Below are 17,848 nucleotides of genomic sequence, written 5' to 3'. Positions count from 1 at the left end.
GGTTCTCCCCAGTGAAGGGCAGGTCCCTCCAGAGCCAGCAGCCGGGGCCCAGGGCGCGGGCTCTGCTGCCGTCTGGCGGCCGGAGGGGCGGCTGCAGCCCTCGTGTCCCTGCACGAGTCCCGAGAGCGGCTCCGCTGCTGCTCCCTCCCCCGCGCTCCTCAGCGGTTTTCGGGGGGCACCCGGGGAGCCCGGGGTGGAGGACAGGCTCCTGGTCCCACCGGCGTCTTCCCCGCAGCGTCCAGCAGAGCCGGGGCGCCCCCACCACGGAACATGGCCCCGCGTCAGCGAGCGGGAGAGAGGCCCGCGGGCAACACTCCCGGAGGCGCCGTTCGTTCAGCAAGCGCGGCGTTTACACTCGGGCGCCTGTCGGCCTGGAGGGACGGCGGCCCGGGCCGGAGGGCGACGCGCCACCTACCTGAGGGCCCGACTCCCAGCCCCGCCATGGCGCCCCTGGCACAGGCCTCGGGCGGCCCCGGCGCGGGCGACGGGTACGGAGGGCGGGGCCTGCCCGGCCCTCGGCGCTGATTGGACACGACTCCGACCGGACGCGGCGCCGATTGGAGGGCTCTTCCCGCCTTGCGGCGGCAGTCTGAAACGCTGCGGCGGAGCCTGAGGCGAGAGAGGCGACGCCTGGCGGCAACGGCGCAGCTCCGGCTTCTCGACGCTGAGGTCTCCTCCGGCGGGCAGGTTGAGCTCCGCGTCGCTGGGGGCTTCCCGAAGCGGGGAGTGGGACTGCGACTTCGGGCCCTAGCCGGCGGCGCGGCTTCCCGACGGTTAGACCGTCCAGAAATGGCGGAGGCCCCGTCGCGGCGGGCCTATGGCCGCCGGCCCCGGGGGGAGACGCCCGGGCTGGCCCCGGGGCGACTCCTGACTGACCCCGGCGTCCGCAGGGGCCCCGGGTGAGCAGTGGCCCAGTCCCGGGGCCGTCGCCTCAGACACCCCCGTCCGCGGGGCAGAGCCCTGCTCTGCGCATCTCCTGACAGAGTTCTTCGCCTTTCCCGGTGGCAGCGCCGGGCCAGGCTCCGTGTCCAGCGAGCCGCCCCCGCTCGGCCTGGACCGCGGGACGCAGCTCCTCTGGCAGAAAGCGGGTGGCGCTTTGCTGCGGGGTGTCTTTCTCTTGTCTGGTGTTCCCAGGCGTACAGGAAAGACTTTCTTAGGCGTCGCTGTTAGAAATTCCTAATAAAGTCTCGTATTTATGGCCAAAGTCCTGAGAGTGGGAGGGACACACCACTTCTCTTACAGAATCTTCGAGTGTGATGTTTGGAAATTTCAGGCGTGCTCCTCCGGATGTTTTAGGAGACGTCTCTTTGAGCGCTGCCCGCTCGCCTCCCCGGCCGTTTCCATTGTCCGCATTTTAGTTTTCAGTGATGGTCTTAGCTGCTCAAGCATCTCCTCCAAAAGAAACGGGGCGAAGGCCTCATGTGAGCTGCTTGCCACACACCCTCCGCCCCCCTCGTGACGAGAAAACGGCACCCGGTTTCGTAACTGGTTTAATTCCGAGGATCGGAGGCTGTTGCGTTAGCGTGCTTTGTTTTCCCTTCTAGAGTGTTCCACGATTAGCTTTGGAAAGAGCTGTTCCAGAGCTGGTGTGCGTAAGGGGGGCACTTAGCGTCCCCCAGCCCTGTTGTTGCCAGTGTTCTTTCAACTTTAGGGAAGACCGAGTGTCTGCGAAAATGCTTCTTTGTTTCGTCCTTTCTTATTGAACCCGCAGTCTTGAATTACCTGCCCGTTTGCTCTCATTGGCCTCTCTCTGGCTGTCTGGATGTACACCTCACACACGCACAAATACGTGCGGAATTTCCTAGGTGATACACTGCGAATGTTTAGTGAAATCGCTTGTTAACATTTTATTCATGATAGAAGATGGTGTAGCTATTTCCCCCTCTTGGTTAGTCTCTAATTTACCTTTGGAAATGTTAGATACCTGTTACGATGGTGGAGAGGACTTAGCACAGGTCTACTGCCGCTGGTATTCTTTTAGCTTTGGGGAAGAAATTTGTGCCTCCCTGGTCCTTTTTCAATCTTAATCCTTTTATCTGCCTCCATATACACGTTCATTTCACTGGCTCTGTGTTTTTCCTGGTAACCGTTCTGCCAATAATATACTAGGATTCAAAGCTTACTACGTGCCATTCTAATAGGAAAAATTATTCTATTTTTTTTTCCTTAGATGATTCTGTTACATAGTACTTCATAAATACACTTTAAATTGTTTACTCATAATGCTGGAAAACAGTGTATAAGTTTGTTTCCTTCTAGGGTTAACCTTCCCTTTGCGTTTGCAAATGTTTGACTTGGTTGTTAGTGTAGTAAATAGTTATAAGATTTGGGCTCTATTATGGACTGTATTGTTGCAGCCTTTGCAAGAGGGGGAGAGTAACTTGGATTATTTGTTCAATTTCTTTCCCTTAGTCTTTATCAGCCTGTGTGTAGGTATTGATTAATTTCCTTTCTTTTGGCTGATTTATTTGTGAGGAAGTAAATTAGAAAAAATTGTCTTTTAAGGTTATGTGCCTCTTGGCCATGATAAGTCTTCTGTGCGGTATTTTATCTCCTAGTGCTTTGTAAGATAAACATTACTTCAAATTGTTTTAGTTGTGACTGCAGAAAAATAATGGGGCAGGCAGACAACAGTTGCTGGTTCCTAAGGAAAGACTACAAATGGATTACCCACCTTTGGTAGTTTGAGATTAGTTTAAGAATTCCAAAAAGTGAAAGATTGTAAACTGAAATCTGTTCCTCTGGGTGTGATACCCATTGATTGTGTTAAATTCAGATGAGGGGCTGATTAGATTACTTTAGGGCTTTTTTTTTTAAGACACTGGTGCTGGAGATTGAACCAGGGACCTCTTAGGTGGGAAGCCAGTGCTCAACTACTGGGCCACATCGGGCTTCCCTGAGTTGGTTTTTTCATTTGTTTTGCTTGCTTTTTTTCCCACGAGGCATGGGAACCAAACCCAGGACCTCCCATGTGAGTGGTGGGAGCTCAACCTCTTGAGCCACATCCACTCTAACTTAAAGGCTTTTGATTGTACTATGTCCATGAAGCATGACTCAGGTTGAGTCCCCACCCCCTTATTGGGTCTGATATAAACTCACACGGACAGACAGAAAAAAAAAAGAGAGCTGCATATTTTAGTCTGCAATGTGAGAGAGAGGCTTGCTTAATCACAAAGCCCTGCTATATACCTCATAGCTTACAGCTGAACTTGGGAAGATAGCAAAACAGCTAAGACTGACAGAGGAGGCCTGGAAAGAGATAAGCCATAAGCCAGGTTGCTCAAAGCTGAGCTCCAAGAGAGTAGATTCTGGAGAAAACCTCAATAGAGATGAGTGGCCATCTTGCATCACCACATCGCAGCACGTTGGGATCAACAGTAGGTGCCTTTGGTGAGAAAGCAACTTTGCGCTGATGCCTCGATTTGGACATTTCATGGACTTTGAACTGTAAGCTTTTACCCCAAATAAATAGTCTTTATAAAAGCCCACTCATTTCTGGTACTTTATATTGGCAGCTCTTCGGCAAACTAAAACACCACCTATAATATGTTTTAAATATATGGAGTTTAAATCAAGCTATCACACTTAAGAAAAATGTTCTCATCTCCAATTTTACAAATAACCTACCCTGCAACGAAACAGAAAAATACACGTGAAACTGTGGTTTTTATGATTGAGTGTTGGCAAAATAGCAGTGATAACTGAATGCTTGGTTTGTGGATATTTGTGTATTTGATGATGGGCTGGTAATTTTTGGAGAAATGATAAAGACCTACATAATTTGTAAATTACTATATGTCATAAAATTTATTTTTCTTGCCTTCATTTTAACAAAATCAGAATATTATAGTCAAGATTTTATTTATTTTGTGTTCTCTTGACAGTGATCTAAGGATTAAAATGTGTGATTGTATTCAAATATAAAGTATATTTTTATCAAAAACAAATTAAAATGTTAAAATAAAAACAAGTATTCTATTTTAAACTTGTCTCAAAGTTTACAATTCTTATGGTTAAGATAATACAAATTTATTAATCTAAAATATAAACCAAAATTATTTTGATTGTGACAAAATATTTTTTGGATAATTAAATCTCACTATTTTTGTAAAAATAAACTTATCGACAGTTCTGGTGTTCACTTGCCTAACTGCCATTGTGAAGAGTCCATATCATGCTTCATGCACTTTAACTTGATAGACATATATACAAATTAAAGAAAAATGTCAATTCTTCCTACTACATAATGTTCCTTAACTTAGCTACTATGTTGTGAATACTGTGCACTTATTTTATAAAAAAGTATTCCACAGCCACAAATGGAAAAAGAGAACCAAGAAAATGGACAATTTGCCATTATTAGGAAATACTTCATTATGTAAGAATGAAGTTCATTCTTGCTTTGTGAAAGGAAATACTCGACAATGAATGTCTTTTTTTCTTATCTCTGTTAGTCTGCCAAAGGGTGTAGATGCAAAGTACCAGAAATCTGTTGGCTTTTATAAAGGGTATTTATTTGGGGTAAAAGCTTACAGTTACAAAGCCCTAAAGAGTCCAACTCAAGGTTGCTTTCACTCCAAAGTCAGTTACCATATGTTGAAGCAAGATGGTCGTTGATCTTGCTTAGTTTCTCCTTCCTGGACTTCCTCTTCCGGCTCTGTGGGCTCAGCTTCTCAATCTCAACTATAGGCTGGCATAGGGTCTGTCTCTCTGGGCTTCCTATATCAGTCTCCTGGCATAGGGCTCTTTTTTCTTCCTGGGCCTTCTGAGCTGCCCTGTTCTCTTCATAAAATAAGCTGCAAATTATCAGGTGAAAGGCTCATCTTTCCCCGGGGCTCCAGGATGGAAAATGACAGAGCTCTCTTACTTCCCAGGTGTCTTCAGTGAGTGTTTGTTTATATCCGCCGACCAAGGGGGTGGGGACTCAACCTGAGTCACATCTTAGGTGGTTGATTCAAAGCCCTAAGCTTAACAGGTGATTTAATCAAAGATAGCTGAATCTAATGCATTCAAAGGGGAGCACATCCAGAGAATTAGTTTACAAACATAATCTTTCTCTTTTTGATATTTAAAACATAATCTCAAATTGTCACACTACCTAAGCACTTAGGTGGTTCAAATACTGCCTGTATTTTGAAAGCAGAGATGACAAAATCGGCACAACCTACAAACTTCTCTGCATTCGTGACCTTGTATAACTCTTTTAAACTTTTTATTATAGAAAATTTCTAATGTATGTAAAGGAAATAGTGTAAATTAACTGCAGTCCCCTTTCTTTCAAAGGTGTAAGGCAAAAGATGTGTTGAACGGTACAAGTATGAGGGTGCATGTTTATGTTATAGGGTTTGCTGGGCCAGCCCTGAATACTGGAATCTGAGTGAATGGAGGAGCCCCTGTGCTTCTTAATAAAATTGTTTTTGTGTGTAATTGCACTATATAGAGCCTAGGGCAGGGCTAAATCCCAGGATAGTGGTGATTGAAAAGGTATATATGAATGTATGCTGAACTTTAGGCAAAAGAATTGTATTAAATTGATCCATTGTATTTTTAAGTTTAATATAACATAATTGGCCTAGGCACAATAATTTTATCCCCCAAAACTTCTTTCTTTTCTTTCTCTTTTTTTTTCTTTTCTTCTTTTGGTCCATTTTATCCCTCATTCCTAGATGTTTTCTCCCTACCTCTTCAGTCATTGTATATTCATTAAGTGTATCCTCCTAATTTATCCTCTGTTCTTACATACCACACATGTATGTGTATAGTCTTGTGTTATATGTATTTAAATTTTACCTAGAGAGAATCTGTATATACCAGTTTACAACTTTTTCCCTCTGTATTGTTTTTAATAAATCTTGTTCATTCCATTTACCACTGTAGAGCATTCAGTCATATTACCATGACACATTTCATTTATTTATCCACCCCACCCCACTGATATATAGGCTGTCTTAGTATCTTGGTATTAGAAGCCATATGGCAATAAATAATTTTGTACTCCCATTGTACTTTTGAGGTTTTCTAAGGTATAAACTTAGAAGTGGAGCTACTGAGTTATGTGATCTGCACATTTAAATTTTTACCAAATGTCATCAGATTCCTTTCCAAAGTGCAGTTATTTATTCCCACCAGGAATGTATGCATGATTTCCCGTTTTCCTGTATTCTCACTGCTGTTGCCAAGCTCTTTAATTTTTGCCAAGCTGGTGGATAGGTGAAAAAATGGCTATCATTGTTCTAATTAGCATTTCTGATTACTACCTAGTAGCATCTTTTCATTTGTTTATTAGCCAATTAAGTTTATTCTTTTCTGAATGACCTGTTCTTTATCAGCTCTCCCATTAAATATTACCTTTCCTTATTGATATGACAGAGTTCTTTATATTAATTAACTTTATGCTAGTTCTTTGTCTCTTTGTTGAAAATTCGTCCTGGTATGCTTTCTCTCTTTTATGAACTGTAGTGTACAAAAAATTCAAGTCTATTACTTTTTATGCTTTGTGCTTTTTATGTCTTAAATCTTCTTTATTGCAAAGTAGTAGAGATAGCCTGTATTTTTCTTCCTAGTAGTTTTAAACATTTACTTTTTACATTTAGGTACTTAATCCACTTACAGTTTATTTTTGTGAATGGCAGGAATTATGTATCCAGTATTATTTTTTTCATATGATGAGTCAGTTTTCCATTTTTTGCCATTTCTTGACTAGATTATTCTTCCCCACTGATTTGTAAAATCATGTTATTCATGTATAGACTTTCAATATATGCTTTGATATGCTTCTGTTTTCTATTTTGTTTTATTGATCCAATTCATTTCTGTCCTTAATATCCCACTGTTTTAAGCAACTGTGACGTTGTAGTATCTTTTTTTTTTAAGATTTATTTTTTATTTCTTCCCCCTGCCCCCCCCCCCCCCCCCCCCCCGTTATCTGCTCTCCGTGAATCTGTGTTTCTTTTTGTTGTGCCAGCTCTCCGTGTGTGCGGAGCCATTCTTGGGCAGGCTGCACTTTCTTTCCCACTGGGCGGCTCTCCTTATGGGGTGCACTCCTTGCGTGTGGGGCTCCCCTATGCAGAGGACACCCCTGCGTGGCACGGCACTTCTTGTGTGCATCAGCCCATGGGTCAGCTCTACATAAGTCAAGAAGGCCGGCGGACCTCCCATGTGGTAGGCGGACACCCTATCCATTGGGCCAAGTCCGCTTCCCTGAATATGTCTTAATATCTCTGATAGGGTGATTCTTCCTCTCTACTCTTTTTTTCTCAGTTATTTTAGTTATTAGAACAGTTTTAGTTCTCCATATATGTTTTAAAAGACTTAGCTAAGTTGCTCAAAATATCCTTCTATGGTTTTTATTTGGATTGCTCTGAAATTAGGAAATGAATTCTAGGGGAGCAATGACATTTTTGTAATGTTAAATCTTCCCGTTCATGAACAGAAATAACTCTCCATATCTTTTTTTCACATCTTTTATTAAGATCCTTAGTATTTTTTCACTTTCTTAAAGACCTCGTTTCTTTTTCTGTTAGATTTAGTCATTTTAGTTTTAGTTTAAGAACTCCATGGTTTGATTATTGCTGATATAAAGGAACTCTGTTGATATTTAATTATGTTGAGCCTTGCTGGAGTTTCTCAAGGAGCCTCTACTAACAGTATCCCTCTTTGTTCTTGTGTTCCGACGAAATAGGAAAAAAAAAGGCAGAAACATAACTTTTATTGAGCTTATATTGGCTGGATTTGAGGGTGTGGATTTAGGTTGTTGGCCTAGTGGACCTGAGTTCTAGAATTAAGCATATTTGCTTACTGAGACACAGCATGCTAATTGAGATGGACCTTTCCTGCCCTGCATCCCAGTCCTATCCTGGAGGAGCAGCAGAAAACATACTGTCTCCAAGAAAAGAGAAGAGGGGAGCTGGGTTTCTTACAGATGCAGAATTCTCCTAGAACTCCCAACGGGAAGAAGAGTGGAACTTCACTGAGCCTGGCCCATTATCCTTCCCAAATTTACCAACCAAATAAATTACCAGTTACCACAAACTTGATGACTTAAAAAAATAAGTAGTTTCAGCTTATAATCTTCTATTTAATGAAGAAATCTTAGATGTATTTAAAACATTGTGAATCATGTTTATACAACATTATTACCAGGCAATAAATTAACAAGTGAGGAACTGATCAGATTGATTTATTTTGAAGGTTGACAGTAACTATTAGAGAATGTGACAGTAAATAAATTCTGGTTTCAAAATAAGACACTTTTGTTCAGCTACCATTTCCAAGAGTATATTTACATGTAACAGAACAACTTTGTGAATATTTACACAAGTGAATAATGGATGAGGGAAATGATTAATACGTACTCTTGCTCTCAGTTTGGCACTAAATCAAATCAGATTCTTTGAACTAGTTTTGTTAGCTACCTTTCACATACTGTCTTCCCAAATCTATTGTTTATTTCTGAGCTATTTTTACATATTCAAAATGTCTGTATTTTCTTTTATAGCTACCACTTTTTCTGTCTTATGAAGTTCTTGCATTCCAGTGTTAGACACTAGTTATTTTTAGATTTTCTTCTATTTTTATTTTTTGGATTTAATCCATTTGAAAATTTTTCTGTAACATGGTATATCCGTTTCCTAGGGCTGCCATAACAAATTGCCACAAACTTAATAACTTAAAACAATAGAAATATACTTTTCCAATATATACTTTTCAAGGTTTTGGCAAGGTATATCAGTTTCCTAGGGCTGCCATAACAAATTGCCACAAACTTAATAACGTAAAACAATAGAACTATACTTTTCCAATATATACTTTTCAAGGTTTTGGCAGGGTTCATTCCTTCTAAAGCTCTGAGGGAGTACCAGTTGCATGCCCCTCTCCTAGATTCTGGTGGCTGCCTGGAAATCCTTGACATTCCTTGGTTTTTAGACACTTTATTCCAGTCTCTCTATCTTCATATAGTCTTCTCCACACTGTGTCTCTGGGTCTCACGTCTCCTTCTCTTTTCTCTTAAATCACCCTAAATCCAGGATGATTTCTTTAACTTACTTACATCTGTAAAGAACCTATTTCCAAATAAGGTTACATTCACAGGTACCTGGGGTTAGGTTTTGGGCATTTTGAGGTTACAGCTTAACTTCCTATATATGGTATATATTGTTATAGTTAGATTTCTTGTTTGCAAGTACAATATTAAGAATATTGGGTCACTTACAGAATTTCTAGGTAAACCAGAAAACCAGCATTGGTTTCTATCTAGTAAAGTAAATAATCTTATTCTACTAGGGAATTATTGAAGAGCTGTACTGTCCAATATGGTAGCCACTAGCTATCATAGCATTTGAAATATGGCTAGTTTAAATGGTGATGTCCTGTCAGTATAAAATACTCAATGGATTTCAAAGACTTGGTGCCAGAAAAATTGAAGCTGCTGCTTTGAATTTGCAATTCAATATGAAATTTCACAACAGGGCTATCAAGAATGAGAGAAGCGATATCTACATCTGTTTGTAGAGATATTAAAAGGATAATAGAGGAATATTATGGAACAGAATGGAGTCCAGAAATTGAACCACACATATAGGAGCAATTAATTTTTGACAGATGCCAAGGCAATTTAATGTAGAAAGGCTTGTGTTTTCAACAAAAGGTGTTAGAACAATTGGATATCAATATATTTTTTCTTCTTCTTTATTTTCTTTTAAATGTTACATTCAAAACATATGAGGTCCCCATATACCCCCCACCCCACAAAAGGTGTTACAACAATTGAATATCAATATTTTTTTAAAAAACATTTGCTTTCTTCCTGCCATATACAAAGTTAACTCAAAATGGATTATAGACCTGAAGAAGTTGTACAGTCAACAATAAAAAGACAATCCAGTTAAAAAATGGACAAAATACTTGAAAATTCTTGAATAGACATTTTCCAAAGAGGATATGCAAATGGCTAAAAATCACATGAAAAGATGTTTAACATCATTAGCTATTATGGAACTGCTAATCAGAATCACAATGAGATACCATTTCATGCTCACTAGAATGGCTTCTATTAAAAAACCCATAAATTAAAAGTATTGGAGAGTATGTGGAGAAATAGGAATTCTTGTTCATTGCTGGTAGGAGTATAAAATGGCACAGCTGCTGTGGAAGATGTTTTGACATTTCCTCAGAAAGCTAGGAATAGAATTAACCATATAACCTGGCAATCCCTATGCTAGATAAATACCTATAAGAATTGAAAGAAGGGACAGATTTTTGCACACTGTTCATAGTGTGCATTATTCACAATTGCCAAAAGATGGAAGCAACCTGTGTCCATTGACCAATGATGTATATACGTACAATGGAATATTATTCAGCATTAAAAAGGAATGATGTTATATATGTGACAACACAGATGAACCTTGAAGTTAATATGTTGAGTGAAATAAGCCAGACACAAAAGGACAAATATTGTATCATCTCAGTGATCAGAAATAATTAGGATAAGCAAACTTGTAGTGTTAGAATCTAGAATATAGGTTACCAAGGGCTGAGGTGGCCATAGGTAATGGGAAGTTAATGCTTAATTTGTACAGAATTTCTCTTTGGGTTGATTGTAAAGTTTTGCAGATGGATGATGGTGATGGTAGCACAACATTGTGAATGTAATTTAAAGCCCTAAAGTATGTATATTAAATGTTATTAAAAAGGGGAAATTTTAGGTCATATATACATTATTAGAATAAAAATTAAAATAAAAAACATCAGACTTTACAACACAGTGAAGCCTATTTTAAACAAGGACTATAGCTAATAGTACCTGTATAAAAATGTTCTTTCATGAATTATTAATATAACAAAGGTACCACACTAATGAAAGGTGTTAATAATAAAGTGGTATATGGGGAAGAATACAACCTCATATAAACTATGTGTTATGGTTAATAGTACAATTATAGTATTCTTCTGTCAGTTGTAACAAAGGTACTACACTAATGCAGAGTGTTAATAATGTGGAGAGGGGTGTGTGTGCAGATATATGGGAACACTATTTTTTACATGATTTTTCTGTAAACCTACAACTTCCCTAAAAAATTTTTTTTCTTAAAGGATCATGTATCTTAATGCAAAACCTAAAACTATACAGGAAACATAGGAGAAAACCTTTGTGACCTGGAGTTAGGCAAATATTTCTTAGGTCCAACACTAAAAGCATGAGCTGTAAAAGAACAAATTAATGAATTGGACTGTGTCATAATTAAAACTTTTACTCCTCAAAAGACAGTGTTAAGAGAATGAAAAGACAAGCTACAGATAGGAAAAAGTATTTGCCAACAATATATCAGAAAAAAAGAGGTTAGATCCAAAATATATAAAGAACTCTCAAAACTTACCCAGAGCACAAAAAATCTGATTAAAAACGGGCAAAAGATTTGAACAGAAATTACATGAAAGAAGATATATGGATGCAAAAAAGCATATGAAGAAATGCACTAGTTCTTAGAGACATACAAATTAAAACCATAAGAGACATACATATGGTTTAGAATAGCTAAAATTAAGATGGCTGACAATACCAAGTGTTGATCTATATAGATATATTTTATTTAAATATGTTATCCAGTTTTGGGTTTTTTTGGGCACACAATGTGTCAATTTGAATGTCTTTTCCATTTTTGTACTGCATTATCTGTTGGGTTTTTATATCACCTATTGTCTTTCATTCCCATGAGCACTGTTACTTTTCAGAATTTCAAATTCTTTGCATTTGTTCAATGTCTTATTTTTTTCTTTATTTTCTTTTAAATTTTACATTAAAAAAATATGAGGTCCCCATATACCCCCCACCCCACCCATGCCACCCCTCCAACATCAACAAACTCTTCCATCATTGTGGCACATCAACTGAACCCGGCAAATACATTCTGGAGAACCACCGCAGCACATGGACAGTGGTCCACATTGTAGTTCACACTCTCTCCCAGTCCACCCAGGGGGCCATGACAGAACACACAATGTACAGCATCCATCCCTGCAGCACCACCTAGGACAACTCCAAATCCTGAAAATGCCCCCACACCATACCTCTTCTTCCCTCTCCTGACCATCAGCAGCCACTGTGGCCACCCTCTCCACATCACTACTACATTTCTTCCCTTACTAATCCCAATATTTCCCCAACAAAACACCAGTAAGTCCACTCTAATCCATACTCTATTCCTCCATCTTGTGGACCTGGAATGGCTATGTCCAGTCCCCCTCTACATCAAGAGGGAGTTTAGATTCCACATGGATGATGGATGCAATTCTCCTGCTTCCAGCTGTAGGCACTCTTGACTCCCTGGTGTGATAGTTGACCCTCTTCACCTCCCTGTCAGCTGGCCAGGGTAAGTCCAAGAAACCAGAGGGTAAGAGCTGCAAGTCTGCTGAGGCCCAGGGCCTGGCCGTCACATGGACAGTTCAGAGATTCAGGTCTCTTGAGTATATACCAACCCAAATGCCAACCACAGGTCCAGTAAAAGTAACAGAAGAGGCATGTGTAGAAACATTATATCTGAGCCAACTCCATCACACTCAGGAACACAAATTCCAAAGTAGGGCCAACTGACATGGCCCTGAACTCCAGAGCTATCGGCTTGACCATAGACCCTTTGGGTTGCTGCAGCCCTCAAGAGAACCAGCACCTGGGTTTCCATCTACTTTGGCTGTCTCTGGTACCTTGCTGAGGCATGCATAAGCATCACCTCTTGATGACCTCCCGACCCTTTTTTGGAGACTCTTAGCCATGTAAACTCATTTGTCCTTTCCATTTGCCCCTTTTTATCCAAAGTCAAAAAGCAATTTTTAACACCTGATATTACATGTAGGCTGAGATATTCTGCCTGTCTGAGTTGAACTCTTAGTTCATGGTCTTTTTTAAATTATGTCATCAGCTGGTGCTTGATAGTAATCCCTCGGTGCCAGAGAGGCTCATTCCTGGGAGTCATGTCCCATGATGGGGGGAAGGCAATGCATCTACATGCTGAGTTTGGCTTAGAGAGTGGCCACATTTGAGCAACATGGAGGCTCTCAGGAGGTAACTCTTATGCACCGCACAGCTATAGGCCTATTTCATATTTCAGGCACACAGGCTCATAATCGGAGCCATTAGTATCAAGGGCTCATTGTTGGACCATCCATCTTTATTGGTCTTTGCCATTGCACTTGAGGGATTGTTGTTCCATTGGGGAATGTGATAGAGCTCCCCTGGTCAGGAATTCAGCACTCTCTCATCTGTCGTTTCCAACTGAAATCACTATGAAAATATCCAAACCTTTCTATGTACCCTGTATACATGCCTTGGAGAAATCCCTCCTAACCATGTGCCCCCTGCTAATGACACCCCACACAAGTGCTCCTCCCCTGCCATAGTTGAATCTCTCTGTAGTCCAAAACTTCTTCAAAAAGGAAGCCCAGTATATTGCCAGGTTCCATTAATAGAAAAATGGAATATAGTGATGGGTTTAAAGGTTAGATACAGAATACATAGAAATTTAGAAAAATTAAAGGAAAAATAAATTGGGCTATCAAAAGAAATGAAAAAATGTAAAAGCTTCGTTTTTGACATTTTGCCTTTCATCACTGCTACAGGTGTTGCCCTGTATATACATTGGCCAGGCAGTTTCTTCTATTTCTTCCTCAGTGTCTACCTCCTTCCTTCCTTCCTTCTTTCCTTCCTTCCTTCCTTCCTTCCTTCCCTCCCTTCCCTCCCTTCCCTCCCTTCCTTCCCTTCACTTTCTTTCTTCTTTTTTTCCTGACTATTAAGTTTCTCTTGGCATAAGTTTTAGGTCACAGTAATTCACATATACAATATATGGTACTCCCACATATCCAACATCAAACCCTTTGTCCCTTCCCCAACAGTGATCTTTTTACATGTTCATATAAAAACGATAGCTTTCAAACATGGTTCCTTTTGGGTTTACATTATGGTTTATATTTTAGACTACACAATTTTCTAAATTTTTAGTTATATTATGGTTTACACTTTAGCCTATACACTTTTATACATTTTGGTGTAATTTAACATGACCTATATCCATCATGGCATGATCTTGTGGAACACTTCCATTGCCCCACAGTTACCCTGATTCCATGTATTCAACACCTCTTGATTGTCAGGGCCCACCACGACAATCAATCTTCATTACTTGAGGAACCATATTCAGAGATACTTGCAAAAATGTTGAGGGCTTGTCATACCTGAATGCCCTAACCCGTTGGGAGCCACTGATTCTCTCAAGAGATACAATTCCTCAGTTTGAGAACATCAGTCCTCCCCAGGATGTGTGTATACCTTCACTCTCATTGTAAGGGTCTCCACCCAATGACATAACCCACTATGACAAAATGAGCACTCACTCCCCAGAAGCTTGCCCTGTGTCAGATGCCCCCCACCTTAAGCATCCCAAACGGCAACCTTCCATATTACATTCTCTAAAGAGTTTTCTCTGCACCACAATTTCAACCACATACCTGACAATCTCCCATGATCAAATGATCCCCTCTCCCTCTCCCAAACATGTTTGTACTGTCTTTGTTCTTATAGCTGAGTAGTGTTCCATTGTATGTATATACCACATTTTATTCATCCATTCATCTGTTGATGGGCATTTGGGTTGATTCCAACTTTTGGCAATAGTGAATAGTGCTGCTATGAACATTGGTGTGCATATAGCAGTTTGTGTCCTTGTTTTCAGATCTTCTGGGTACATACCCCACAGTGGAATTGCTGGGTCATATGGCAAATCTATAGCTAGTTTTTTGAGAAACCGCCAAACTGTCCTCCAGAATGGCGGGATCCTTCTGCCTTCCCACCAACAGTGAATGAGTGTTCCCTTTCCTCCTCATCCTCTCCAACAATTGTAGTCTTCTGATTTTTTGATAGCTGCCAGTCTTATGGGAGTAAGATGGTATCTCATTGTAGTTTTGATTTGCCTTTCCCTAATAGCTAGGGATTTTGAGCATTTTTTCATGTGTTTTTTAGCCATTTGTATATCATCTTTGGAGAAGTGTCTGTTCAAATCTTTTTCCCATTTTTTAAATGGACTGTTTGTCTTTTTATTTTCAAGATATAGGAGTTCTTTATATATGTAAGATATAAGTTTTCTATCAGATATATGGTTACCAGATATTTTCTCCCATTGTGTAGGCTCTCTTTTCGCTTTCCTGACAAACTCCTTTGAGGTGCAAAAGGCTTTAATTTTGAGGAAGTCCCATTTATCTATTTGTTCTTTTGCTTCTTGTGCTTTTAGTGTGAAGTTCATGAAGCCATTTCCTAGTGCAAGTTCCTGTAGATGCTTCCCTACTTTGCTTTCCAAGGTCTTTATGGTCTTGTTTCTTATAATTAGGTCTTTGATCCATTCTTGAGTTGATTTTTGTATAAGGCGTAAGTTGGTAATCCTCTTTCATTCTTTTACATATGGATATCCAGTTCTCCAGGCACCATTTGTTGAAGAGGCCATTCTCTCCCAGTTGAGAGGGTTTGGTGGCCTTGTCAAATATCATATGGCTGTATATATGAGGATCTATATCAGAACTCTCAATTTGGTTCCATTGGTAAATGTATCTATCCTTGTGCCAATACTATGCTGTTTTCACTACTGTAGCTTTGTAGTATGTTTTGAAGTCACGTAGTGTGATTCCTCCAATTTCATCTTTCTTTTTCAATATGTCTTTGGCTATTCGGGGCCTCTTTCCTTTCCAAATAAATTTCATAGTTAGTTTCTCTAGTTCATTAAAGAATGATTTGTTGATTTTTATTGGGATTGCGTTGAATCTGTAGATTAATTTTGGTAGGATAGACATCTTAATAATATTTAGTCTTCCTGTCCATGAACAGGGAATATTCTTCCATTTATTGAGGTCTTCTTTGATTTCCTTGATCAGTGTTGTGTAGTTTTCTCTATATAATTCTTTTTAAATCTTAGTTAAATTTATTCCTAGGTATTTGATTTTTTTATTTACTATTGTGAATGGTATTTGATTCCTCATTTCCTCCTCAGATTGCTCATTGTTGGTGTACAGAAATGCTGCTGATTCTTGTGCATATATCTTGTAACCTGCAACTTTACTGAACTCATAAGTTCTAGAAGCTTTGTTGTAGACTTCTCAGGGTTTTCTATGTATAGGATCATATCATCTGCATGGCAGATGAAATTTTGACTTCTTCCTTTCCAATTTGGATGCCTTTTATGTCTGGTTCTTGCCTCAGTGCTCGAGCAAGTACTTCTAAGACTATGTTAAATATGAGGGGTGATAGTGGGCATCCTTGTCTTGTGTCTGATCTTAGAGGGAAAGATTTTAGGATATCACTATTGTAAATCATGTTAGCTGTGGGTTTTTCATATATACTCTTTATCATGTTCAGAAAGTTTCCTTCTATTCTGATCTTTCACAGTGTTTTTATCAAGAAAAGGTGCTGTGTATTTTGCTGAATGCTTTTTCTGCATCTATAGATATGATCATATGATTTTTATCCTTCAATCTGTTTATGTGGTATATTACATTACTTTTCTTATGTTGAACCATCCTTGCATACCAGGAATGAACCCCACTTGGTCATGGTGTATAATTTATTTAATGTGTTGTTGAATACGATTAGCAAGTATTTTGTTGAGGATTTTCACGTCAAGGTTCATTAGAGAGATTGGTCTGTGATTTTCCTTCTTGTGGTGTCTTTGTTTGGCTTTGGTACTAGAATAATGTTGGCATCATAGAATGAGTTAGGTGATATTCTGTTTTAATTTTTTGGAAGAGTTTAAGCAAGATTGGTATTAGTTCTTTCCAGAATGTTTTGTAGAATTCACCTGTGAAGACATCTGCCCAGGGCTCTTTTTAGTTTTGGGAGGTTTTTAATGACTGATTCTATCTCTTTAATTGTGATTGGTTTGTTGAGATTGTCAACTTCTTTTGTAAATGTAGGCTCCTTATGTGTTTCTAGGAATTTGTCCATTTCCTCTAAATTGTTGTTTATGTTGGAGTACTGTTTCAAAGTATCCTGTTATGATAGTCTTTATTTCTGTGAGATCAGTGGTGATATCTCCGTTCTCATTTCTTATTTTGTGTATTTGCATCTTCTCTATTTTTTTTCTTTGTTAATCCAGCTAAGGGTTTGTCAATTTTATTGATTTTCTCAAAGAACCAGCTCTTGGTTTTGTTTATTTTTTCAAGTGCTTTCTTATATTCTATTTTATTTAGTTCTGCTCTGATCTTTGTTATTTCTTTCTTTCTTCTTCTTTTGGGGTTAGTTTGTTGTTTTTTAACTAATTCCTCCAAGTGTGCATTTAGTTCTTCAACTTTAGCTCTTTCCTCTTTTTTGATGTATGAATTTATGGCTATAAATTTCCCTCTCAGTACTGCTTTTGCTGCAGTCCATAAGTTTGGATATGTTGTGTTATCATTTTCATTAGTTTCAAGGTAGTTATTAATTTCTTTTGAGATTTCCTCCTTGAACCATTGTTTTTCTAGGAGTATGTTGTTTAACTTCCAAATCTTGGTGCCATATCTGGGGCTCTGGCCCTTGCAGATTTCCAGCTTCATTCCACTGTGGTCAGATATATTATTTTGTATGATTTCTATCTTTCTGAATTCATTGAGACTTTTCCTAGCATGTGGTCTATCTTGGAGAATGATCCATATGCACTTGAGAAGAATGTATATCCTTCTGTATTTGGGTGTAATGTTCTGTATATGTCTATTAGGTCCAGCTCCTCTAATATAGTGTTCAAAGTCTTTGTTTCTTTATTGATTCTGTTTTGAGATGTTCTGTCCGAAGTTGATAGAGGTATGTTGAAGTCCCCCACTATAATTGTAGAGGCATCTA

At 39.5% G+C, this 17,848-nt stretch overlaps 1 protein-coding gene across 1 annotated transcript in view; it reads left to right on the top strand.

Annotated features, from left to right (window-relative positions):
- The first annotated feature begins 559 nt into the window (after positions 1 to 559).
- The window catches only part of SYCP2 (synaptonemal complex protein 2), a 104,649-nt gene continuing 87,360 nt past the window's right edge, over positions 560 to 17,848 (top strand). The window contains exon 1 of the mRNA XM_023589314.3: positions 560 to 687. The gene's annotated coding sequence lies outside the window, so the exon portion shown is untranslated. The remainder of the gene's footprint in view (positions 688 to 17,848) is intronic.

Source organism: Dasypus novemcinctus, chromosome 24 (assembly GCF_030445035.2).
Source record: "Dasypus novemcinctus isolate mDasNov1 chromosome 24, mDasNov1.1.hap2, whole genome shotgun sequence".
NCBI lineage: Eukaryota > Metazoa > Chordata > Mammalia > Cingulata > Dasypodidae > Dasypus > Dasypus novemcinctus.
Note: the sequence above shows the minus strand (reverse complement) of the source record. Positions and strands in the feature narration are given on the sequence as shown.